This window comes from Myotis brandtii, unplaced genomic scaffold, assembly GCF_000412655.1.
Source record: "Myotis brandtii unplaced genomic scaffold, ASM41265v1 scaffold55, whole genome shotgun sequence".
Taxonomy (NCBI): domain Eukaryota; kingdom Metazoa; phylum Chordata; class Mammalia; order Chiroptera; family Vespertilionidae; genus Myotis; species Myotis brandtii.
The window spans coordinates 1,946,971-1,973,362 of record NW_005370042.1 but is presented as its reverse complement, the minus strand read 5'-3'; the positions used below and the strand labels follow the sequence as shown (position 1 = coordinate 1,973,362).

The window sequence follows — 26,392 nt, the reverse complement described above, 5'->3', positions numbered from 1 at the left end:
GCCCCGCACACACTGCTCTGTATGCCCCGCTCCGCTAGCCCCGCACACTCTGCACGCACTGCTCTGCTAGCCCTGCACACACGGCATGCACGGCTCCGCTAGCTCAATGCAGGAGCTGCCCCCTGGTGGTCAGTCGCTCCCACAGTGGGAACTCTGCTCAGCCACAAGCCAGGCTGACAGCGGCCAGCACAACAGTGGTGGTGGGAGCCTCTCCCGCCTCCTCAGCAGCGCTAAGGATGTCCGACTGCAGCTTAGGCCTGCTCCCTGCTGGCAAGTGGACATCTCCTGAGGGCTCCCAGGCTGCCAGAGGGATGTCTGACTGCCAGCTTGGGCCTGATCCCCCAGGGAGAAAAAACGTATTTTCTTGAAAAAGACTGGTTGTTTCCGTTCTCATTGGCTGGAGGAGCTGTCACCATATCTCGCCATCACTGGCAAGCCCACCAGCCAGCACTCGGCAGCCTGTGGTCACAGGAGCGCTCAGAGAAACGGGGAATTAAAGCCGTTTCCGCAAAGGCGGCTCAACGGGACCAAATCTTCTCCAGGTGAACTATTCCCCATAAACTTGAATATATAAGGTTGAGGAATAATAACAAAAAGCTGGAGAAAAAGAAAAAAAAAACCCGCATTGTGTATGCCTGCAATGTACACAGACGATTCTAGAAGACAAGGTGGCTGTGCTCCAGTCCTGGAATCAACAGGAACACTTCCCACGCTCCCAGTGCATACACGCACCCATTCCTGAGTAGGAGGGACTTCCTTCGTCCCAGGTGGTTTGTAAACAACCCACACTTGGTCATGGTCAGGTCACAGGCAGCCACAGCGCCCGGCTCGTCTGCCCCAGGCAGCTCTAACGAATGGACATCCCTGCCCCTTCTCTTAGGATTTGCTGAAACAATGAACCAGTCACTTTAAACTCAGACTACACATTGGTACCACAGTGAGCTATTAAGACACACTCAAGCAAGCACATGTCGCGGCAGCCTAGGGATCCATGTGGGATAGTTCTATGGGTGGTGAATGCATGCACAGGTGACCTGTATGCAGGCGTGTGCTTGCTTCCTCCATCCCTCCTCCATCGCACGGCAGTGTTCACCGGTGTCTGCTAAGGAAGTACAGGTCTGAGGAAACAGTTGCCAGACCTGGGTCCCGTGACAGCTGTGGGCCTTCAGCGCCCTCTCATCTCTGTACGATTCTTTCTTCTTTGAGCTCTCTCTCCCCAGAGGAGCTGACAGAGTACAATGAAATGTGTGAGGTGCCAGCCCATCAGAACAGTGTAGGGAGAAAGAGGATCAAAGCTATTAGAATGGGCTTCTGAATAAAGGGTGTAACTCAGAAAAAATGTGTCTGAACTCCTGGCTAACTCCCCTTCAACTAGAATTGGCTGAGAAGCTACTAAAAGAAACACTTTTCCCCCAAAAGTTCTCATTGCGGACAAAAATCTCACAGTGAAGAGAATGAGCGTCGTCTGATACATGTTTCCTGGTCAGATACATTGTGATCTCCAAGGCCAACGTGCCTCCAGCTCCCAGGAGCTTCCAGTGCAGCTGGACAGACCAGGAGCAACACAGTCAGGCGGGTAGGAGAGGGGCAGAGGCAGCTGCCCCGGGAGGGGCCACACACAGGTGGCTCTGATCTCACAGCACACCTCCCAGGAATCATACTTCTCTGATCATCGCGAATTAAACTGTGGTGGCTTACCGAAAACGGAGACAGATTTGCCCTCCCCAGGTGTGTAGGTGCACTGATCCCCAGGTGTGCAGATGCACTGACCCCCAGGTGTGTAGGTGCACTGACCCCCAGGGGTGTAGATGCACTGACCCCCAGGGGTGTAGATGCACTGACCCCCAGGGGTGTAGATGCACTGACCCCCAGGGGTGTAGATGCACTGACCCCCAGGGGTGTAGATGCACTGACCCCCAGGGGTGTAGATGCACTGACCCCCAGGGGTGTAGATGCACTGACCCCCAGGGGTGTAGATGCACTGACCCCCAGGGGTGTAGATGCACTGACCCCCAGGGGTGTAGATGCACTGACCCCCAGGGGTGTAGATGCACTGACCCCCAGGGGTGTAGATGCACTGACCCCCAGGGGTGTAGATGCACTGACCCCCAGGGGTGTAGATGCACTGACCCCCAGGGGTGTAGATGCACTGACCCCCAGGGGTGTAGATGCACTGACCCCCAGGGGTGTAGATGCACTGACCCCCAGGGGTGTAGATGCACTGACCCCCAGGGGTGTAGATGCACTGACCCCCAGGGGTGTAGATGCACTGACCCCCAGGGGTGTAGATGCACTGACCCCCAGGGGTGTAGATGCACTGACCCCCAGGGGTGTAGATGCACTGACCCCCAGGGGTGTAGATGCACTGACCCCCAGGGGTGTAGATGCACTGACCCCCAGGGGTGTAGATGCACTGACCCCCAGGGGTGTAGATGCACTGACCCCCAGGGGTGTAGATGCACTGACCCCCAGGGGTGTAGATGCACTGACCCCCAGGGGTGTAGATGCGCTGACCCCCAGGTGTGTAGATGCACTGACCCCCAGGGGTGTAGGTGCACTGATCCCCAGGTGTGTAGGTGCACTGATCCCCAGGTGTGTAGATGCACTGACCCCCAGGTGTGCAGCTGGACTGACCCCCAGGTGTGTAGATGCACTGACCCCCAGGTTGCAGCTGGACTGACCCCCAGGTGTGTAGATGCACTGACCCCCAGGTGTGTAGATGCACTGACCCCCAGGTGTGTAGATGCACTGACCCCCAGGTGTGTAGATGCACTGACCCCCAGGTGTGTAGATGCACTGACCCCCAGGTGTGTAGATGCACTGACCCCCAGGTGTGTAGATGCACTGACCCCCAGGTGTGTAGATGCACTGACCCCCAGGTGTGTAGATGCACTGACCCCCAGGTGTGTAGATGCACTGACCCCCAGGTGTGTAGATGCACTGACCCCCAGGTGTGTAGATGCACTGACCCCCAGGTGTGTAGATGCACTGACCCCCAGGTGTGTAGATGCACTGACCCCCAGGTGTGTAGATGCACTGACCCCCAGGTTGCAGCTGGACTGACCCCCAGGTGTGTAGATGCACTGACCCCCAGGTTGCAGCTGGACTGACCCCCAGGTGTGTAGATGCACTGACCCCCAGGTTGCAGCTGGACTGACCCCCAGGTGTGTAGATGCACTGACCCCCAGGTTGCAGCTGGACTGACCCCCAGGTGTGTAGATGCACTGACCCCCAGGTTGCAGCTGGACTGACCCCCAGGTGTGTAGATGCACTGACCCCCAGTGTGCAGCTGGACTGACCCCCAGGTGTGTAGATGCACATGTGATTTCCTTGTTCTTCCTTCTTGGTGAGGAGACGGAGGCCTCCTGTGAGTGGTCCAGGGCTTGTCCTAGGAGGCTCTGGCCTTTCCTCCACAGCTGGGCCCCGTGCCGGGGGTGGGGTGGGTGGGGGGAGTGTTCCTTCAGTTAAACACAGTGCTCAGGGTCCAGCTTTTGGTCTAATCTGAGCAGTGGTGGGAACATTGTCCTTCCCACGCCGAAGGCTTTCCCAGGCGCAGCGACAGAGGGAAACATAAGGAAGCAGGAGGCGCGGTGTCTGGGAGGTCAGTTACCCCGATAGGAAGGGCCTGCCACAGGCCACACACTGTGCCCTTATCGACCAGGAGCCTCGTGGGAAAGACACTCCCAGGCTCCGAGTCCGCAATACCCTTACTGCCCCAGGACCGCACTGTTTCCTGCCGATTCCTCTATCAAGGAAAGTACTTTCTGAGTCCCCAGAACGAGTCCATCCCAGCAGAAATGTGCGAAGATTTGGGGCTCTCCCTCCTGGTATGTTCATGGTGATACTTCAGCCTGTCTCTCAGTCCTGTTCTTACCTGCCTCAATCCAGTCGCATTCAATTACAGGCTATCATCTCCTCAAAGTATAAAACACACCTCGAGGCCAGACCACGTGTGTAAACAGTCGCCGAGTTGTTCGATGCTGGTCAGAGGGGCCCGCACTGTACCTGCCCTCACAGCTGTAGACGCCCACCAGGCGGGCACTGAGGTGGGAGTGTCGGGAAACAGCAGGTCCAGTTTCCCAGCTGTGCACAGTTCTCCTTGTTCTAGAACAGGCTCCCCGTCGGCTCATCGCTGGACAGTCACGACCGAGACTATCATCTCACACTAACGTGACGTTGCTGTAAAGGAGGCAGCTCACCCCCACCCCCGTTTTATGTAATTTCAGGCTATGGTGGGAACTCATATTTGACCCTGAGAAAGGTCAGTGCATGAAGTTGTAGGACTTCTGTGGGGGATCCTTTCAAAAATTGGCCTGGATAATTATTTTGGACTAAAATATTTTGGATGAAATTATTTTGGTCCGTATTTTCTTATTCTTTTGTATCCATTCATTTCGTGATTTTAATCAATATGTGATTCAATCTGTAGAAAAACCGATGGCCTTTTACTTTACAAGCAGATTCATTGTAACCACAAGGTGGCGGAATAACGCCATCCTCCGCCCCGACCCGCAGGCTCCTCGGGAGACCTGGCTCTCGCTTGTTCTCGCTGCCTGTGCTGTATGCTTGTCATGGTAATTGTCTCCATCAACCTGGGCTATCAGCCTCCAAAATCACTTCGACAGGAAGGAAAACAGACACCAGACAGAATTAATGAGAGGTGCAGACCACGGCAGCGATCTGCTTTTTAGCAAACGCTCTCGCCGGCAGGTGCTCTGATCCCAGGAATTCTGGGAGTGACAATTTGGCGGAGGGGGTGGTGGGAGCCGGGCCACTGGGCTCCTTTGAAGCAGGTTTGGGCAGCCGTGACTCACTCCCCTGGCAGAGCTGAGCTGGGGGGCCTGTAATTAAGTGAGATAGAAACCGCCTCCACTGTGGCCTGGCAGATGGGCCCAGCCCACGGGCACACCTCCTTCCTGGTCCTCTCCGGGGGTGGGCCCACGCGGTAAGATGACACGGAGCCACAGTCACCAAACGCATTTACTGTGGCAAGGAGTGAGGCGCTGCTGGGCTCTGTCCTGGAGGCACCCGGCTACGCCCCAGGCCACGGCTCCATTGCCTCCCAACAGCACCGGAGGGCCCCCCCAAAAGGGGTTCAGCTAAAGTATTTACATTCAGGCAGATTTCTCTTCCGATTAAGGCAAGCCTGCTACACCGAACTTGGTGGTCAGGGCTGCTGTCAACACGGGGATCAGCCAAGCAAATGTCTACTGTCCCTCCTGCCCCCCGCCACCCCCTCAGCTAATACCCGTGGAGAGGGAGGTTGGGAGCCAGGGTCAGAGCTGCTCCCCCAGAGCCTCTTGCATCACTTACAACACCCCTGGGAGCCAGGCCCTGAGGCTTCTTTCGGCAGCAGCTCCAGGGAAACAGAGGCAGGACCCTGCAGGCTCCCCAAACCCAGGACGGGCCTGCGGCAGCGGCTGCAGGCAGAGGGAGCCGGCCTCTGTCCTGGGAGCAGGACATAAATCCTGTAGCCCTGTCAGCGTCTCCTGATGCTGCACAGACCCCACCATCGATCCACACAGGAAACGGACCCTGGCCCAGGTGGGGGAAGGGGCCTGTGTGGCTGTCACTCGTCTTTGAGACCAGTGAACTGGCATCCCAGAAGCCACAGTTTATTGCCGCCAGGGCGTTCCCGCCTCAGAAAAGCTATCAGGTCAGCGACTTGGATGGGCAAGGAAAGACTCCCCAGGGGGCTTCCTCCTGTCCTGACCTAAAAACAACCCCAAGTTTCCTACTTTATTTTAATGGTAAATCTCAAGGGGGGAGGGGGGAGGGGGAGGAAAAGGGAGGGTTGATTCTGAGGATCCCGGTAAGGGGCTCCGTGCTGCCTAAGCAGGTCTAACCCATGTCTCAGAGGCTGCGATGGGCTCCTGGCCCTTCCTTCCGGCCCTGCCTGTCTATTCATCTAAATGGAGGGACCTCTGGGGCCGGGACATGTCCACCTATGTCCCCCCAGAGTCCCAGCATCCATGTGAGTGGGACATTTTTATTGAGCGATTGAGCGGATACTTGTTTTTGTGGGAAGAATGACCAAGAGATTCCCAAGCTGACTCTCAAAATACAAGTTTAGTTAATACTTTAAAGGTAATGGAGACACGGAGAACACGAGATGAGCACATCAGGTTAATGACTCAACCATAAGCCACGTGTGTCTGAAGGCCGACCACGCTCCGGAACGGACACAGCGCCAGGCCTCTGCGGCCGCTGCCCAAAGCCACTGCCATCTCCCGGGAGTCAGCCCTGGCATGTCCTTCTGTGCAGGATCCCCGCCAGCCTCAGGGATCGGGCGTGTGGGTCCCAGCCCTGGCGACCCGGGCCCCAAGCTGTGTTCCCCTGACTTTCCCACATGACGTCTCAGGCCGTCTCCAGCCCCTGGGAGCCCCGACACAGCCCCCACCTCTCCCCCGCCCCTAGGTCTTCAGAGATGGTAAGAATTAGAAGAAACTCCTATTTTCTCAGATGAGGTTGGATTGCACGGGGACACGGCTGTAGACAGACCTCCACGGCTCTGCCTCCGGCTGCCCGGGGCCCCTGTGCCTCCACTGCATTCTCCCAGGGACCTGAGCAGGCCACTGCGCACAGTTCTCACTCAAAGGCTTGGAATTGGAAACACTGAGAAAACCTAAGTGAGCGGACATTGTGTGTCCGCGCTCTTCCACTGGCCATGCTGTTCAATCCTCAGGCCATCTGTTTATGGATGAAGCTCATGGTCAAGTGCATTGTCCAGGGCCACCAGCCACAGGTGTCCTGATGCTTCTCTCTCCAGCAAACTGTCCGGCCCCCATGGAGGGACGGGGCCAGCCCAGCGTGCCCATAACCCCCAGGTGCCGGCCTGTGTGGGCTGCTCTCTCTCAGCCCACGTCCACTGTGGACCTTCCTCTAAGGCAGTGGTTCTCAACCTTCCTAATGCCGCGACCCTTTAATACAGTTCCTCATGTTGTGGTGACCCCCAACCATAAAATTATTTTCGTTGCTACTTCGTAACTGTAATGTTGCTACTGTTATGAATCGTAATGTAAATATCTGATATGCAGGATGTATTTTCATTGTTACAAATTGAACATAATTAAAGCATAGTGATTAATCACAAAAACAATATGTAATTATATATGTGTTTTCCGATGGTCTTAGGCGACCCCTGTGAACCCCCCAAGGGGTCGCGACCCACAGGTTGAGAACCGCTGCTCTAAGGGATGCCCATGCTCAGAGCCCTCGCCCTGTCGGCTCGGCGGGAGGCTGAGGGGGGTGGCGCTGTGTCCTGGGACAGGGCAGGACAGCCCCTCCGGGAAGCAATGCTTGGCACTGCTTTCGAGTGGCTTCTGACTCGCGCGATTCAGCCCCTTGTTTTCACAACAGTGAAGACAACCCAGGACAAAACGAACTTGCTTCTTTGCTAAGAGGTTCAGAAATGTACCATCTGACGTAAATGCCTGTCAAATCCTCTACTCGTGGCTCATGATACAGCAAAGACCAGGTCTGTTTTAACACTCAGCTGGACTGCGGTCGGTGGCCAGTGTCTGTGGCACCCCAGTTCCTTCCCCAAGCCCCCTCCCCCACCACTGAGACTGCACATCCAGGGGGGCTCATTCTGGGAAAAGTGAACTTGGACCGCAGAGCGAGGTGGCGATTTAACCGTCCGAGAGGAACGCTAGTGAGCAAGCCCTGGTCTCACTCCAGCGCCGAGGTGGCCAGTGCGCCGCAGGCCCCTGGCGCCGACGAACCACTGCCACGCGGAGGGCTGCACGCTGGCTACTCTCTTTACCACAGTCATTTTTACGCCTCATCTTTGCTGTGTTTTAAAAACATTAAGAATTCTTTATACTCTAAAAGCGACAAAAAAAAAAAATGCTTTTCACTGGTTCCTAAAACCAGGATGGAAATTGTCAGAGAGCATTGCTGCTGCTGTTACTGGGGAATGGAAACTGTCAGAGAGCGAGGCCGCCGGTTACTGGGGCCGGCCTGGGGCTGGGAGAGGCCAGGTGACTGTGGCTGGACTAAGTCAGCACCTGAATGTGCAAGTAGGTCCTCAGGCTCACCCTGGCCTTTCTGCTGGGAGGGGCGCCGACCACTCACGGGGGACTCTCGGGGGGACTCTCCAGCCTGCAGAGCGAGGTCTGGAAGGTGTGTTGGGCGACCTCCTCTAAAAATCAAGAAAAATATCCTCGGGCGAGGATTAACAACAACAAAAATGGGACAGGGGAACTCCAGGAAAGTTGGCCCAGGGAGTCAGGAGTGGGTGTTGAGTGGCTCTGTTCGGAGAGCTGACTGTGACCTGGGAGTGACCTGGGAGTGGTGCCCCTGGAGGACGGGGTGTGTACTGCAGAGATGCAATAGGTGCACACTGTGGCAAACAACTGGCAGAAACAGTGGGATTTGATCTTGAAAGGGTCACTTTAATTATTTCTCATGCCTCTGACACAGGAAAAATTCAAGAAAAATATACTTACAAAATGGAACAAGGAGGTGTGTTTTCAGGACCAAAAATTAATTTACTAAAATCTCCCGGAAAAAACCAAGATGGCGGCATAGGTTAACGCCGGAGTTTGCTGCCTCGAACAACCACCCAAAAATACAGATTATAATAGAATCAGGGACATAGAAAGGGAACGGACTAACTATTCTTGGGGGGAAAAGGGGTGTGGGAGATGCGGGAAGAGACTGGACAAAAATTGTGCACCTATGGATGAGGACAGTGGGTGGGGAGTGAGGGCGGAGGGGGGGGGGGGAGCTGGAAGGAGGGGAGTTATGGGGGGAAAAAAAGAGGAACAAATGTAATAATCTGAATAATAAAGATTTAACAAATGCTGTAAAAAAAAAATAAAAAAAAAAATAAAATAAAATCTCCCTTCAATTCACTGGATTAAATAATCTAAGCCCAGTGGCTCCATTCCAGCTTCTTGTGAGCCATTATTTATAATGGTTATGTGATTCCTCAACATTAATTATAGAAAATGACATTATTACACCTTCATTTAAAAGTGACCCAGTCTCTCTTACATTACTTTCCTCAGGCCTGTGCCCAAGCGTTCGAAACCCTATTCACCTTCCCGGGACCCTGCCACAGCGCTGGGCTGGGAACGCGGTCCATCAGCAGTCCTGACGCGCTGAGAGATGAGTAAGAAACATCTCACACGTTCTGGAACATCCACTGATCTGTCCTTGATTCTGTCGCCAGGACCCATCTAGACACCAGGAGGAAGGCTTCAGCTCCCCAGGATTTCAGTACAGTCTAGCTAATGCTCCCCGAAGACTTCGCCCTACCACTGCGGTCATTCGAAAGGGCAGGTGTGGGGTGAAAGGTCAAGTCCCAATCTTTCCTATTTCTCACAGAGCTGTCATCTGGCACCTTCCCCCCATTGGAGACTGGGGTGGCTCTCAGATGCGCTGAGGGGTGCCCTTCTCCCAGAGCCAATGGGGACACTGTTCTCTCTGCACGTGGCTGACATGGTTCTGTTGTCATGAGTGAGGGGCTATCTATTTTTTTTAATATTTTTTTTACAAATTTATTAATGAGATAGAGAGAAACATAAATTTGTCATTCCACCCATTTATACGCTCATTGGTTGATTCTTGTATGTGCCCTGACCGGGGATAGAACACAAAACCTTGGCGTATCAGGACCACGACTAGCCAGCTGAGCCAAGGTGAGACGCTGCATTAAGCAGCAGCTGAACCCACTGACTAATTAAGGTCATAGGAAGGTGGCTGTTATGAAATACTAATATAAAAAACAGTCATGATCTGTTCACTGGCATTTTTTGGTAAAACTGTTAGTGGCATTGTTCTGTTGTGTAGTACATAAAGCTGTGTGTGTCCGAGTGATAAACTCAGAGATTTTAGTGCTTAGCAGGAGGTTTTTAAATCTTGACAAATTAGTTTGCTTTTTTTAAAAATAGCAACTAAACTGTACATACAAAAATCATATTTTCTTCTCTCCTTCCTGCTCATATGCCGGGCTGGAAGCTCAAAGCTGTAATTATCCTTCAATTATAGCAATTACTGTAGTCTACATCTTTCTTCCTCTCTCTGCACCAACCCCAATTACAAGTGTTTGATTTCGTATGTTTTGAAGAATCTTTCATAAAAGTCTTCATCATGACAACCTGGATGTTTCTTAGAATCAGGTTTTAACTTCTCAGTACGCCTACCTGGACCTTCATCGCTCATTCCTGTGGGCTGGTTCTTCACAGACTTAAAAAGTTCTCCATGTGCAGATTAGGCTTTAGAGGAAGATATGTTTTTCAAAAAACCAAAGGATGAGAAAAGGAGAAATGAAGAAAGGCAGGGAAATAAAAGATTTCCCACTCAGTTGACCTTTGGGAGCAGACGTTCTGACTGCTCAGGGAACAATGAAAGAAGAATCCAGATGACGTGAGGTGGGCGCAAGGACTGAGATGATTAAAACCAAACCAACTTGCTCGGCTGGTGTGGCTCAGTGGTTGCGTGTCAGCCCATGAACCAGGGGGTCACAGTTTGATTCCTGGTCAGGGTACATGCCCGGGTTGTGGGCTTAATTCCCAGCAGGGGGCGTGCAGGAGGCAGCTGATCCATGATTCTCTCTCATCATTGATGTTTCTATTCCTCTCTCCCTCTCCCTTCCTCTCTCTGAAATCAATGAAAAGAGATTAAAATAACAACAACAATCAAACCACATACCAAAAGAACTTTATCATGAAGGCTGTGGAGAATTATTAAATTCCTTGGCATCAGACTAGGGTTTTCAAGCCTGGCTGAATGTTAGAATTGCTTGGGAAACTTTTGACAATACACCAATGCCCAGGCCTAACCCCAGCAGTTGGCTGAATTGGGCTGGGTTGGGGGTCTGAACATTGATATTTGTAAAGTGTCTCTAGAGCATCTGAATAGATCGTGAGGGTTGGGAATCCCTCAGCTAGACTCTTCATTCTTGCCTTAAACTCATCACTGGCCGATGCTGCTTATTTCTTACTAGAGGCCCGGTGAACAAAATTTGTGCACGGGTAGGGTCCCTAGGCCTGCCTGGCAATCAGGGCTGATCAGGGCCTTCCGGCTGCCGGCCAGGGCCTTCCTTCATTCTGTGCTGTCCCCTGGTGGTCAGCACACATCATAGCAAGCGATCAGTCTCCCGGTCAAACTCCCATGGGGACAATTTGCGTATTAGGCTTTTACGTATATAGATAGTAACTGGAACACAGCATGGCCAGGATGTGACAATATCAGACAGACACAACTCATGGGTCCTCTCGCCACACATGTGGATGCTGGGAACCACAAAGCCAAGCTCTGTGCACAGGCTCATCCTTGGACCCTGGTCAACCAGGCGTGTGTGGAGTCTACATCAGAAGGCAGTCTGGCTGGCGACAGCATGACTCAGTCTCAGAGCACATGAGTTCTCTCACTGCCCGTGATATTATCCCGATGGATTTTTCTGTATTCCTCAAAATGCTAATCTGAAAGACGTATGGGTAAACATAATTGACTAGATAAACTAAAATAGCATTATTTTAAAGTATTTTCAAATATAAAAATGTCAACACGAAGTACAAAACAATCTCAGATCTGTTATTGGTTCCCACGTACCATGGTCTTTAGGTTTCATGTCAAAGCTGATCTAAAAATACATTCCTGTGTCTCCAAGTGTGTGGTGGGTGAGTCAGGACGAGGCCACCGAGCCCACTCAGGAAGCTCAGTGCCACGAAAGGGGCAGACACGGGGTTGTGTGATGCAGGAGGAGGTGCCAACTGTGAAATCTTGTAAAAAATGGGAACTTGTGCAAAATGATCAGAATTCTCAAGGTAAAGAATGTTCTAGAAATGAGCACACTTTTCTCTATGCTTTAGGCTTCTTAAGCTTCTCTCTTGATCTCCATTGCTTACATGGACACAATGCACTTTGTTCAGCTACATTTGACAAACATTATATTTTATTTTTTTAAATATATTTTTATTGATTTCAGAGAGGAAGGGAAAGGGAGAAAGAGAGGAACATCAATGATGACAGAGAATCATTGACCGGCTGCCTCCTGCATGCCCCACACTGGGGATTGAGCCCGCAACCCAGGCATGTACTCTTGACCAGAATCGAACCCAGGACCCTTTAGTCTGAAGGCCAACGCTCTGTCCACTGAGCCAAACCAGCCAGGGCAACAAACATTCATTGAAGGACTGCCATGGGCCAGGCGGGCCCCACCCCTGCAGCCCCTGCTGGTTCCGTAGTCTCCTTGGCAATGACCTCTCAAACCCACGGTGTCTTCTCTCTAGCTCCTCAGCATATCCAGTGTGTCCTCACCCTGCGTCATTCATGCTGTGCATCTCCAGCTTCTCACACAGCGGGTTCCTCTTTCATTTTTTCTGTCCTGTTCAGACATCATGTTCCCAGAGAAGCTTTCACTGACGAACCAAGCCAAAGCCCTCCTGTCCACGGCCACACCACCCTGAGTGTGTCCAGTCTCCTCAAAAGCCCTCCTGTCCATCCCCCACCCATCCCAGGACCCCCTCTTCCTTTGCTGTTCTCCCTACACGACAGCATCTTAGTTAGTGGTCTTCGGGGTTTATGGTGGCACGAAGCCCTCTAGAATGTAACTTCTAGAATATAACCGAGAGAATGAATGCATTATTTTTGCAGTGTTACCAAGAGTAGTTACGAATACAGTGTTGTATTCTTTTTTAAAATTTTAAAATTGATTTTTAGAGAGAGAGGAAAGGAGAGGCAGAGAGAAACAGCTTTTAGCTGCCTCCTGCATGCTCCCCTACAGGGGATTGAGCCCACAACCCCAGGCATGTGCCCTGACCAGGAATTGAACCAGCAACCTTTTTGTTCCTGGGACAACACACAACCAACTGAGCCACACTAGCCAGGGCATATAGTCTTGCATTATTTAAGGTTGAAACTATCATGTTAATTGATGATAAATGAGTATGTACACTGTAATTTTAACCTATATGCATGTGTTAGGATTTTAATTAGACCCACAGAGCCAGCCACTTTGGGGAGAAAGCGCTGACCTCTGGCTGGCTCTCGGCTTCTGCCAGAAGCTTCTCCATTTGCAAATCTTGCAAACCTGGCTGTTCCTCTGGGCTCCCAGCAGGAAGCAGCTAGAGATCACTGTCTAACTCTGCGCTTCCAACCTTCTGTTGAGGTTTCTGTAGGTCACTTTATTGGGGGGGGGGTGCGTGTTAGCACCGTGTTTGTCAGCGTAGGGTCCTCGGTTCATGTGGAAAAGGTTGGGCGTCTCCCGCACCCGTCACTCCATGCACGTCTGCCTGGGACAGGTGTTATATTGCACAGAGCAGCCACTCAGCGTTGGAGGATTTAGTGCAGCCTGGGCGCTTGGTCAGTAATCTGACCCTGGCATTGTCATCACCCGATACCAACAGTGCTGGCTGCAAAGGCAGCTGTGATGTCTTGGGGACAAATCTGACGGACTGACAGACGGGACCGACAGTTGGACACGACCTCTATTTCCAGCACTTCAAGCCGTGCTGACACCACACTCCGCCGGCCTCCCGGGTGTGTGCCTGTCTGTGCGTCGGCTCTGCAGTGGCCCCAGTATTCCAGGGACCCATTCAGTGTGTGAAAGGATAGCTGATACCACCGTCAAAATCCGCTGCCTTCGTGTCATGTGAGACACACATAGTTTAGTGCCCTGGCCCAGAAAAGGCACCCAACACATAATTAGTGCCTTCTTTGCTTTCCTTGCTATTGTAAATATGTGTTTTTTAAAAAATTGATTTTAGAGAGAGGAAGGAAGAGGGAGAAATATAAATATCAATGATGTGGAGAGAAAATCATAGATAGGCTGCCTCCTGCACACCCCCTATTGGAGATGGAGCCCGCAACCAGGGCATGTGCCCTTGACCGGAATCGAACCGTGACCTCCTGGTTCATAGGTCGATGCTCAACCATTGAGCCACACCAGCAGGACCCTTGCTGTTTGAATAAAAACTTACTTTATTCAAACTTAAAGAAGAGTCTGCACCTTTTAAAAACTCAGCGTAGCTGAAGCATTCGCATGCACAGCAAATACCTGGTTACTTCTCGTTAGTTCATGAGAGCTGTGCTGACTGTGAATGGTGAAATGCCACCCCTCTCAGCATCAGAATTGGCTGCTTCAGATGCCGGGCGGGAGCCCATGACGTATGGTGTTCTGCGAGACGGTAGATCTTGCTTTAACCAAATCCAGTATATATAAATCTGTATTTATAAAAGAGTGGTATTGTGAGTGAAATAATATAAATGTTTTATGAAAAATGCTATTTTAAAAGGTGATCAATTCAAATTTGTTTAAATGTATTCAATTTCAAGTAAAAGTCTAGTTGAAATTTCCAGAAACCTAGGTAATGCACACAGTTGGTTGTAGACAGTCACAAAACCAACTCAGAACCAACAAATATTTCTCAGCAATGACCATCCAAGGCTGTTCAAACTCTCAGGTTGGGGCAAAGGGCAAGTGTGTGGTGGTGACCAGGACGAGGCCCCGAGCCCACTCAGGATGCTCAGCGCGAACGGGGCACAGACCCGGGCTGTGTGACGCAGGAGGGGCGCCCACTGTGACACCTTCTTCCCAAACATGTGAACCTGGACGGATTCCGCCTCTAGATGTAACCATGGGCTTCATTTAACCTCTGCCCCTTGGCCTGCCCAGGCCCGTGAGCTCCGTTCTCAGGGCCGCGAGGCTTGTGTGTGTCTGTGTGTCTGTCTGGACAGAGGAGAAACAGCACAGCCCATTTTCTAGGCGGCGTGTATACTGTCCATCTGCGCCCCAACGAACCATCATCATGCCCCACGTGAGGAATGGGTGACAGGCCGAGGGGGGGACCACGCGTCTGAGAAGACACCCAGGGCTCCCCTCTTCCTGATACGGTAACGGGATTTTTGTTCTCGGGTCAGTTTAGGCCTTTTCTTACATTGCAGCACATTTCCTTGCTGGCGTCTTCTTTACACCCTGGGGGGCCTGACCCCTTTTGCATCTGCTGCCCGAGCCTCTGCTCTGAGGCTGGAGGGCATGTCCAGCTGCCACCTGCCCCTCCTCCAGGGCGGCTCCAGGCCTTGGCCTCTGGGAGCACGGGGCGGACACGCCCTCTTCCCTGCACAGAGGCCTCCTCCAGGGCCCCACTCTGTGTGGACGGGGCCCCTTTACTAACTGCACGAGGTCACATCCCAGGTGTTCCCATGTACCTCCCTCTCAGCCCCGCTCCCCACCCTCTAATCCGACACCCCAGCCTCGTGGATCACTTTCAAACCCACCGTCAGGTAGTCCTTATCTCTGCACCGAAGCAGCCCCTCGTCCAGTCCCCAGCATCTCCTGTCTTGAAGCCCTATTCACACGCTGCCCTCCGATCCCTTCTTCCTGCCCCAGCTGGACGGGTCTTCTCAAAACAGTCTGATCACACCCCGCCCTCTGCTTACAACCCTCTCATGGTTTCCCACGGCTGGAAGGACACAGGAAGTGAGGTCAGATAAAACAGGGGCTGCTTCCTGCAAGGTCTCCCTCATCCCTGCCTCATCCCACTCACCTCCTCCTCTCAGGGACCTCTCCCCCTCGCTGGTCCTGCCCCCACCGACCAGGGGCATTCCCAGCCCAGGGCCGGGCTCAGGGCAGTGTGTTTCTCTCTCCCACACCTCATCCTCCTACGTCCACGTAGTGTGAAGGCTTGACTCACAGTCCATCCCTACGAGACTATATGGAAACCGAGCATAACACCACACCGGAGCTGGAAGCCAGCGACACTCCACTCTGCCATCGGCGGGATCCGGACGCTGCCATGGTCAGTGTGATGTCTGTGGTCCGATTTAAAGGAGGGCCCATCTGCACTCTTTGCCTCTACAAAAGCCCATTAACTATAAATCATCACAGAACCGTTTCAGTTGTCTAGCGTAACACCATTTAATCGCTTTATGAACTTCCAAGCTCAAAGTTATGCAAAACTAAAATAGCACAAAATGCGAACGAATACGACGTAAAAGCGCACACTATGTCAGTCTGACTCAGCCGTTTGGATGGCAGACGAAAGAGAGAGACACTGATACAGCGTGCTAAACCCACGGCAGACGCGCCGGCTCGGAGTCCGAGCGCCTGGGACGGACCCCCTCTGTGGTTCGTCACCCATATCCGCTGACCTTCCACCCGCTCGTCCACACCCCGGGGAACCTTCTCCATGTCCCTCACCCACGGCTCACACCCGCTGTTACTATTACCGTATTCTTGTGTAAGACTTCCGAGTTTATCAAACATGCTCACAGCTTTTACTTTTTGAGTAGCTACACAATCGCGTGAAAAATTTAAGGCAGGGTTCTTCTATTTTTTTTGTTTCATTTTGAATTTTTACTGGTGTTTTACAAATGAGAAACACGAGGCGGGAGAGATGAAGTGGCTGCCTGAGACCCAGCCTAACCCAGGAAACGCCTGCTACTCTAGATCTTACATCTGTCCTCACTACACAGCATGTTAGAAAGATGTGGTTCCACACGCAGTGAGGGCCTCGCCCACAAGCCAGGAAGGCGGAGCCCTCCGCGGCCACGGTCAAGGCTCCGCCACCGGGCCTGGCGGGGACTGCACCCACCCAGCTGGGCACCACCCACAGGCAAAGAGTTTCTCTTTCTGAAGAAACACCGCGTTTCTCATTTTCCTCTAAAGACACGACCTGCCCAATCTGTCTTCTGATTTTTCTTACTCCACCTGCAGAAAAACAGAGCAGAAAGCAACGAGAAGTGATCGCCACTCAGCGTGCTGGTTGTGGGGACAGCAAGGTGGGACTGTGGCAACTACCGTCCTCACCCACCAGTTCTCTTACAAGATGGGCATCGTCTACATGAAACAAAGTTCTAAGGTCTGAGAAGGTGAGGGATCGGGGCCCATTAGTCAGCCAGCCTGTGAGGACGCGTGTGAATGCTTCACTTGTGTGACACAGAACTGGTACTTACAGTTAATAATCACCTAAAGTGTGAGGGATGACGGGGGTTATGCTCACTGAGTTTGTGGATTGGTTTCATTTGAACAGGGTTTCCAACCGCGTTTAAAACATGCTCAATAAAAAATGTGTAATATACTTTGCAGAAACAATATCAAAAATCCTAGAATGTCTAGGGATCTTTGGGATCTTGTCCAACACACTCATGCTTCATTTTTATTTGTAAAAAAAAAATCTTGGCAGTAATATAAGACATGTTGCAAGGATAAAACTCTCTTATCTCGGGCCCAGAAACCTGTATACAATGTCTAGTGTGGCAAACAAATGTAGGAAAGTATAGGATTCCCCCCGAAAGACGTCAGGTATAAACAGAGTCATCCCATTAGAAAGGCAAGCCCAGATGGCCCACCAGTCTCAACAAAACCGCTCCCCTGCCAACACGCCCGCCTGCCGCCGAAAGCTCTCCGCGCACAGACTCGTCCGTCTGCAGCGCTGGCCACCATATGCTCAGCCCGGGCTGGGGACATTTTCCTGGCCCATAAAACGTCACTTTAAAAACAAACGCCGAGCGCTCGCAGAAAGGGGCTCTTCAGGGAAGGGGGACCCGCACGTGCGTGCTGGAGTGAACTAGGCGGTGATTATAGATGCGACCGCAGGCTTTGGAAACACAAGCGAGGCCATCGGCAGGCCCGGCTGTGATGGGCCGCCTGGAACATTTTCACTCACAGCCCCGTTTCTTTCTGGAACCTACATTCTGGGATTCGGTATTTGTGTGGTTGTTAATAAATAATGTGATGGCTGCAAATGTGATAGAACTGCCCTGTAGTTCCACGTGACTGTGTTATTCCTGATGAAATCAGGCACCGAGGCTTACAGCATTTCAGTAGCTACCGCCAGCCCTTCTCCCCCCGCCCCCCAGAGAGAAAGCAAGCGGCAGCGATGAGGACAGAGCCACAGGTCTCCGTCACTCCTCCAGGAGGCCTTTCTGTGCTCATGATGGGACTGCAGGATAATGGAGAGTCGGGGCTGAAAGCTACCTGTGGGCAGGTGGCCTCAGTTTTGGGGGGCCTTGGGGCTTCACAGGCTGGGGTGGGGATGCAGAGCCCCATGACCACCTGAGGTCCCTTAAGGAGCTCCGAGGTTCACAGCTGTAGGAAGTGGTCACCATCTCTAATACACATTTGCCAGTTTTCTGTACCACACATCCTCGAATGACCTTTGATGTTCTATTTATTTCAAAGAAGGGAGATTTCACCAATTAGAGGTATTTTAGCTGCCAGTAAAAGAAATCTCCATTGAACCCAACTTATGGGCTCCAAGAGCAATTTCTGGATTAACCTGGAACTATATGGGGCTTTACGGGTTTGGTGAAAATACTTATAACACGAGAGTGAAAGAAATCAATACAGATTTATTAAGGCTTTCATTCTCTGCATAGGTTTAAAATCGGTTCTGCCCCATTAGAAAGGCCTTTCGTATTTGGGGAGTTGCAATATTGCCCTTTCTGGTCTCCGGGACCTGCTTTGAGCTGACCCTTCACGTTAATTAAGCGGTCTCTCTCCTGGGCGGCCATGAAGATGGCAGGCTCCCTGCCACGCCCTGTCAGCCCGCCAGGCGCCAGGCGACGGGCCTGGATTCTGTGCCCAGGCGCACGGGCACCCTGCTCCCAGGATCTCCCGCCGCAGGGAAAGAATGTGAGCAGCACTCGGGGACCATCTGATGCTCCTTAAAAGCAGGCAACCAAGGACTGTGGCTGCACATCTGCTTTCTAACGGGAGGAAAACCAAGTGTTTTCACTTACTGACCATCGCTATTTGCCAGGTCCTCTTTAACCCGGAGCCTGACGTGGAAAAATCAAGTTACCCTTCGCTTACTCTTCCTAAAGTCGTTGTGAGGTCCAGATAGGTGTGGAGGGTCACGCCCTTGTAACCTCGCTCTTCGCAATGTGTCCCTGCAGGCCCTGCAGCAGGAGATGCCGTGTCTCTGCCCTGAGTCCTCCGCTGGCCTCCTGACTCACTGTCCCGGGGACTGTAGTGGAAGCAACAAGGTGTCTACCCCAGGGGTGGGCAAACTTTTTGACTCGAGAGCCACAATGGGTTCTTAAACTGGACCGGAGGGCCGGAACAAAAGCATGGATGGAGTGTTTGTGTGAACTAATATAAATTCAAAGTAAACATCATTACATAAAAGGGTACGGTCTTTTTTTTTTTTAGTTTTATTCATTTCAAACGGGCCGGATCCTGCCCGCGGGCCGTAGTTTGCCCACGGCTGGTACCCTGAACCGTGGCCACAGCTGGGCACGCTCCCGCTCTCACTCTTGGGACCAGACCAGCCTGCTGGACGAGGAACATGGGGCCAGGTGTCCTCATTGTCCCCTCGCTGATTGCCAGCTGACCACGGACACACACATGAGGCCGCGTGAGCCACAGGTGCGGGCTGGGCCAGCCCACCCACAAACCCACAGCATTGGAACGACGGCATGGCTGTTGTTTTAAGCCGTTAAGCGGGGGTGGGCGGCCAAAGCTACCTGATACAAAGGCATATTCCTTCACTTACTGGAGCAGTGGGAAAGGGCAGCAACCTGCCCAAGGTCACGTGGCGTAAGCGGCAAAGCCGCCAGGCTGTGGCAGCTGCCTGTGTGCCCATGCTGGTGGTCACCACAGTACCGACCACTTTCAACAGAAATGAAAAGGCTGCATGCGGTGCTCCCGAGCGCTCTGCTGGGTGTGGCATATCTCCTACATTCAGGAAACTTACGATTTCCATTTTGTTTTTCACTAAGGAAACTGCAATTTGATTGTTTTGCTCATGTGACTGCTTTCACCTAAAAATGTGAAAAATGCATTTTTATTTTCTACCTTTGAAACCTTCCTCAATGTCCCAAAACAGAAGTAGAGCGTCCCTCGTGTGGTGGACGGCAAAAATAACCAGTTATCCTCCTTCCGTTACCCTGTGTATGTGACGTTTCTGTACCCCGTGTCCAGAAGGAAGTCTAGTTCCCCACCCTGGAGTCTAGGCTGGGCTTGCGACTTGCTCTGGCCCAGAGGTGTGGCAGGAGGCGGGTGAGCCAGTTCTGAGCTGAGCCTCAGGCCTGTGTCCTTCCTCCATTTCCCTGGGTCACCCTAGCTCCCTACGTGCACTGTGAGGCCAGCCCTGTGAAGGGTGGAGACAGCTCCATCAGCGGGCTGTCCCAGCGGGAGCCCCAGCCAGGTGAGAGCCCAGCCAAGATCAGCAACGCCAAATCCCTGCCGAGCTTTGTGGCACGTGGAGGCCTGGTTGACATCAGAGGGAACGCCCAGAGGAGTGCAGCCTAAATTGCCAATTACAAAGTCACAAGCTAAATAAATGGTCATGTTAGACCACCAAGCTTGTCAGGGAGCAAAAGATAATGGATACAGCCCTGGCCAGCGTTCTCAGAGGTGAGAGCATCGGCCCACACATAGAAGGGTTGCAGGTTCAATCTCCGCCCCAGTCCAGGTGCGTGTGGGAGGCAACCATCAATGTGTCTCTCTCACATCAATGTGTCTCTCTTTCTTTCTCTCCCCTTCCCTTCCACTCTCTAAAAGTCAATGGAAAAATATCATCGGGTGAGGATTAATAACAAACAAAAAAAGGAACCCTCGTGCACTGCTGATGGGAATGCAGACTGGTACATCCACAGTGGAAATCAGTATGGACTTTCCTCAAAAAATTAAAAAAAGGAACTGACATTTGACCCAATGATCCCAATTCTGAGAATATATTCTAAGAATCCTAAAACACCAATTAGAAAGAAAATATGCACCCCTTCCCTGACCGGTTTGGCTCAGTGGATTAAATGGAGAAAGTATGCTTGGGTGAGGATTAACCAAAACAACTGTTCTGGCATTTTTGGAGTAGTATGCATATTTGCTAAGTGTTTATTGAATGAATGAATAAATTATTAAATATCCAATTACAGTGAGATAGAATTGTCCCAACAGACCAGAACTCTGGCTTTTATGCTGAAGTGAATACCTTCTATCTTTCCTGGCTGAGACGTGATGTTAACACAGGGCTGATGCTTACCAGGTGTGCTCCATAGATGTGAGCTCCCACTGATCCTGTGCGTGAACTAAAATATCCCCCAAACTCCCAGACAGAAGCCAAAGCCAACACCAGGGCACCGAGGCATGCAGGAGACCGTCCCTAAATCTCTTCAAAATCAAAAGTATCCTGGCATTTGTGGGGTGGAGATTTAGGGTAAGGGACAGGCTTTTTCTTTCTTAATATTGGCGAACTTCATTCACTTTGAAAGTCTGCCCTCTTTAACTGGCCCATAGCCACTCAAGCCACCAATCTCAGAGTGGGAGGATCCTGCCACAGAAGACTGCCCGGGCTTCCCGCCGTCAGCCAGGCTGCCAGGTCTCAGCCAGCCGCACAGCAGGAGCCCCCGGGGAGGTTTAAAAAACGCCTCCAGAGATGGGCTTCATCAGTTTGGGTACAACCTGCACATGGGGACTTTTAAAAGTCCTCAGAGTGACTTCATGGAATAGTCAAACTTGAGAACCACCATTCACAACCGCCCCCCCAACCCCCCGAGTGTTTCCACCATCGAGTGGTTATTATTGAGGCTAACGTTCGGGCAGCCCTAAGGCAGGCTTCTTTTTTCTATGCTTCTAAGCAAAACAAAGCATCCAGATACTACAGCTGGGAAATACAAGAAACATAAACATAATCCAGAAAATAACTTATAATGAACAATGGTTGGCTCAAAAGGAATCAAAAAGGACACCTGAAACTCATAAAATATTGCATGTCAATAGTAATTAAAAAATAAAATAAAAAAATTTTAAAAAGGAATTAAGAAATAATGATCAGATGAGTAACTTTCTGATGATTAACTCAGGAAGCATACTATGAACACGGGGTGGGGTCTTAAATGTCACGAAAATCTTAAACATAATTAGATGTTCAAAATTTTACTGTCCTAAGTTAAAATTCCACTGAACACTATAAATTATATTAAATAAAAATTCAAACAAAATTGCATTTAAGTGTAAAATCTAAAGGCATATTAACCTAAAACCTGTTTGAAAATGTACCTTATATGAACAATAACACTATCACAAATTAAGGAATAATTTAATATTTTAATATGATTTTGAGTTCAGATTCAGTGTGGATAATTTAAAAAATTATGGTCTTGTCTTCATGCGTAAATGACTCTCACATGTCAACACTATTATTTTCAGGGACTATTCTTTTTTGGCAGAGTCAAAACGAACACTCTTATGCTATAAACTATGTAATCACGTAAAATGCTTCCGTGCCAAGATTTCATCTTCAATGAGTTCCATAGCTGCAATCACAAACAGACCTCCCACGCATATTGGGAGAGTCAGAATTTTCCAAACCACAGAGTCCCCGAGGGAAAAATGTGGTTTGACCCCGATTTTACAGAAATGGAACGTGAAGCTTGCGGAGGTTCAACAGGTTAAGCAGAGCTCCCGACATCGACGGCCTGGGAACGGAGCCCGGGCCTCCGTGCCTGCGGCCTCGCCTCTCTGGACGGGCACGAGGAGGGTGGGGGGAGGGAGGACAGGGACGCGGGCTGGGGCACCTGCCCAGGCTCTGCCAACCTCTGCTACAGACGGCTGTGTTCACAGGTGACTTTGGCATCAGGAAAAATCGTTATCACTGTCTACTCCAATTCTTACTCCAAAACAGGCTGGAATCCATTTATTACTTTAGTTATAAATACAGTTACTGTGTTTTTTCTAGTCTGATATCAACTTTTACATTAACGTGGCACCTTTGTTAGAATTAATGAACCAATATTGGTACATTTGTTATTCAGATTTCAAATTAATTCAGATTTCCTTCATTTTTGCCTGATGTCCTTTTTTTGGGTTGTTTCAGGAAGCCATTCAGGGCACCAGATCACGTATAGTTCAGCCTGTGTGTGTGTGTGTGTGTGTGTGTGTGTGTGTGTGAGAGAGAGAGAGAGAGAGAGAGAGAGAGAGAGAGAATATAAATATCTCTCTTTTTTTTTCCAGGCAATGAAAGGGAAAAATCCTATAAATTACTGTTCTCATATTCTCTAATATAAAACAAAAGGGCTCATGTGAATGAAGTGATGTGGAATTTTAATTATGAGTAAAACACTGTGGATAAGAGGAAGGTTAGGTTTTTAAAAACCGACATTTGGAGGGACCTAGTAACATGGCCTCTGATGTGTGGATTAACAAGCACAGCACGGGGCAGAGCTGTGTGAGAATTCAGGGTAGTCAAAGGCGGTGACCACAGAACTACAGCAATGCAGAAGAAAGAAGTAATATTGTGCAATTTGTCATCATTTATTTTAGGGGAGTCAGCATTTTTAAAATCCACAGAAATGTAGTTAGAGTTTTCTTGCCAATCCTATATAATAAAAGGGTAATATTCAAATTGTCCCTAATGGTGGAACGACTCGTTGCTATGATGTGCACTGACCACCACGGGCAGCTCCTGCATTGAGCTTCTGACCCCTGGTGGTCAGTGCATTCCCACAGGGGAAGTGCTGCTCAGCCACAAGCTGGGCTGACGGCTGCGAGTGCAGCTGCGGTGGGTGGCGGGAGCCTCTCCCGTCTCCTCAGCAGCACTAAGGATATCCGACATCCCCTGAGGGCTGCCGGGCTGCCAGAGACGTGGATGTCCAACTGCAGCTTAGGCTCCCTGTGGGGAGCAGGCCTAAGCCATCAATTGGACATCCCCTGAGGGCTCCTGGGCTGCCAGAGGGATGTCTGACTGACAGCTTAGGCCTGTTCCTCTGGGGAGTGGGCCTAAGCTGGCAGTGGACATCCCCCAAGGGCTCCTGTATTGTGAGAGGGTGCAGGCCAGGCTGAGGGACCCCCCCCCCAGGCCTCTAGTATTTGTATAAAACATTTTCCTAACGAGACTGATTCCTCTTACCCTGAAATGAATTGTTAGATCACAACAGAGAATGTTGAAGCATTGCCTTCCCTCACAGGCGTGCCAACGCCTGACTGCGTGCCGCTGCACTGTAAATAGGGAAATTCAAACGAGAAAACGTTCTCCAAGTTGCCAAACACAGTTCCCGGGCATCTCCTTGCTGGTGAAAGTGAAAGCTAATTCACCAGCAGCGCTGTGCATACACCAAGTAGCTTTGTGGAAGGACGTCCATTCATGTTTCTTTGCCCTGAGTTCACACCCACTGAAATGCTTCCCTGGACCTCCCCTGACATTTCACTGAAGATGCTGGATGGAGCTGAAGGTCCCAACGCAGCGCATCAGTGCCCGTACCCCCACCTGCCCCGGGTGGGCTCCCTCTGTCTCTTTGTCTGACTGCCCTCTCCCGGGACATTTCTCCCCGCCACGAGGAAGCCGACATCTGCATCTGGCTTTGGGGAGTCACAGGAACACTGAGAAACCTGCCACAAGCAAATCCATCTGAGTCTCCCAACATGCCTGGCCATAGTGAACCCTCTGTCCTCCTGTGGGGGCCTGCGGGGTGCTACACCATGAACACCGGAGCACCCTGCGTGCTGGCTAAGGGCGCCGAAGGCAGCTGTGTCCACCCCCAGCAGGGGAGGGAGCTCGGCACATGTGCATCTCATGGATGCACGGCCTCAGACCTTCACAGGATCAGGTTGGGAGGTCCAGGACCCGCCACTGAAAAGGGTGTTGGAAAGGGCCAGCGACCTCCCCGGCCCCCGAGAGCTGCGGGTGCCCCACGCAGGCATGCAATGCGGCACAGCTCACCCTGTGGCCTGGGCTGCAGTACATAGGCCCGTGGGCACCATGCAGCCGGAACCTGCACCCACTCCGAGTGCACCATGTGTGTCCTGTGTGGGGACGGCCGGTGTTTGAGACCATAGAGGGACGTGAGAGTCCGGCAGGTCTGGTGCGGTGCAGGAGGTGCCTGTGGTGGGGCGCATGGAGCCCCGACCCGACTCTGGCGCAGACGACCCGTGCCTGTGCGTCCACCCGCACCGTCTGGGGCCCTCGCCCCAGAGCCCCCTCTGAGCAGCTGAGTACTCGCCCAGGGCCCAGGCAGTGTTTACCCTGAAGTCAATGCCGCCTCAGGGTCCGTCAATTGGAACAGCGGTGGCGGCCACTAGTTCCCCATCGCTACCCGTTGCTTTTATAACAGACACAGACGGCACGTCACACTCACTCCCCACTCCCAGACGCCAGGCCTGGTGGCTGCAAGGATACATGCCCAGATGTGAGAGCGCACGCCGGCTCAGCTGTCTGGGCGCTCCCCACCGCGCTTCTGGGCGCACTGTGGCCACGCGCTGTAGGAGCCAGGATGTCACCAGAACGTGCTAAGGACTGGGCAGTGCCCAGTGGTCACTGTGGTTCCAGCAGAAAGGAACAAGGCAGGACAGGGGCTGGCAGTCACTGCAAACTCACCAGGCCTCCGGAGCCCTGGTGGGAGCGGCCAACACGCCCACCTCCCCGTCCCCCTTGCCGGCCCTTAACTTGGTTGTTAAAAATAATCAAATAAAAACTGCCCTAAAGCCAGACCAGATAAATGAACAAAATAGATTGAAACAAAGCAGTGGTTCTCAACCTTCCTAATGCCGAGACCCTTTAATACAGTTCCTCATGTTGTGGTGACCCCCAACCATAAAATTATTTTCGTTGCTACTTCATAACTGTAATTTTGCTACTGTTATGAATCGTAATGTAAATATCTGATATGCAGGATGTATTTTCAGGGGTCGCGACCCACTGGTTGAGAACCACTGAAAGGGAAAGGTTCAGGAACACCTTGGTTAATTTTTCTTTGTGTGTGTGTGTTTACTTGAAAATATCATCATGTAAATATACTTTAAACATTTTTAGAAGGCTGTACAAGTACATCCTTAAGAAGTTGTCCAACACGTGGTGAAAGACTGAGCGGCGGACACACAGCGCAGCAGGTCTGACACGACTGGCACCGTGACGCAGCAATGACCCCTCCGGGCAGGAGCCACGGCTGACAGGTGTGCAGTGGCCTGTGGCCACTGTACCTGAAAGCATCACACATGAATAATTCTTGTAAAAACATGCAGGCAGGCCTTCTGAATGCAGCGGAGACTGGGGCGATGACACACCCCTGAGCTTAGGGAGCCAGGCCTGGAGCGAGGCTGGGCTGGCGCACCTGCTCCTCAGTCCTGCCTCCCTCGCCCACTCGCTGTGAGCGTGGAGCCTGCGGCCTGGCAGCAGCCTTTTCTGCTCCACTAAGCAACACTCATGCGTGCACGTGCACACACATGCACAGGAGTCCCTAGGCATCACGGAGTCCTGTCTGCAGTTCCTGCACTGGGAGGCGGGGGTGAAGGGCCAGCCTTGGTCTCCACTCCTGCTGGGGCAGTTTCCAGGCCAAGCAGGCTCTGAGCCTTCCTGCCCCACTGGCTGCCTTTCATGTGCTAACCACCTGGGCGTGGCACCTCCCACAGTGCGGGCCTCACCTACAGGCAGCGCCTGGCTGGGAGTTTATATAGTATTTCTTTTTTTTCTTTATTGATTAAGGTATTACATACGTGTCCTTA

At 51.6% G+C, this 26,392-nt stretch overlaps 1 protein-coding gene across 1 annotated transcript in view; it reads right to left on the bottom strand.

Annotated features, from left to right (window-relative positions):
* The window catches only part of PAG1 (phosphoprotein membrane anchor with glycosphingolipid microdomains 1), a 63,168-nt gene that overhangs the window by 15,170 nt on the left and 21,606 nt on the right, over positions 1-26,392 (bottom strand). The window lies entirely within an intron of this gene.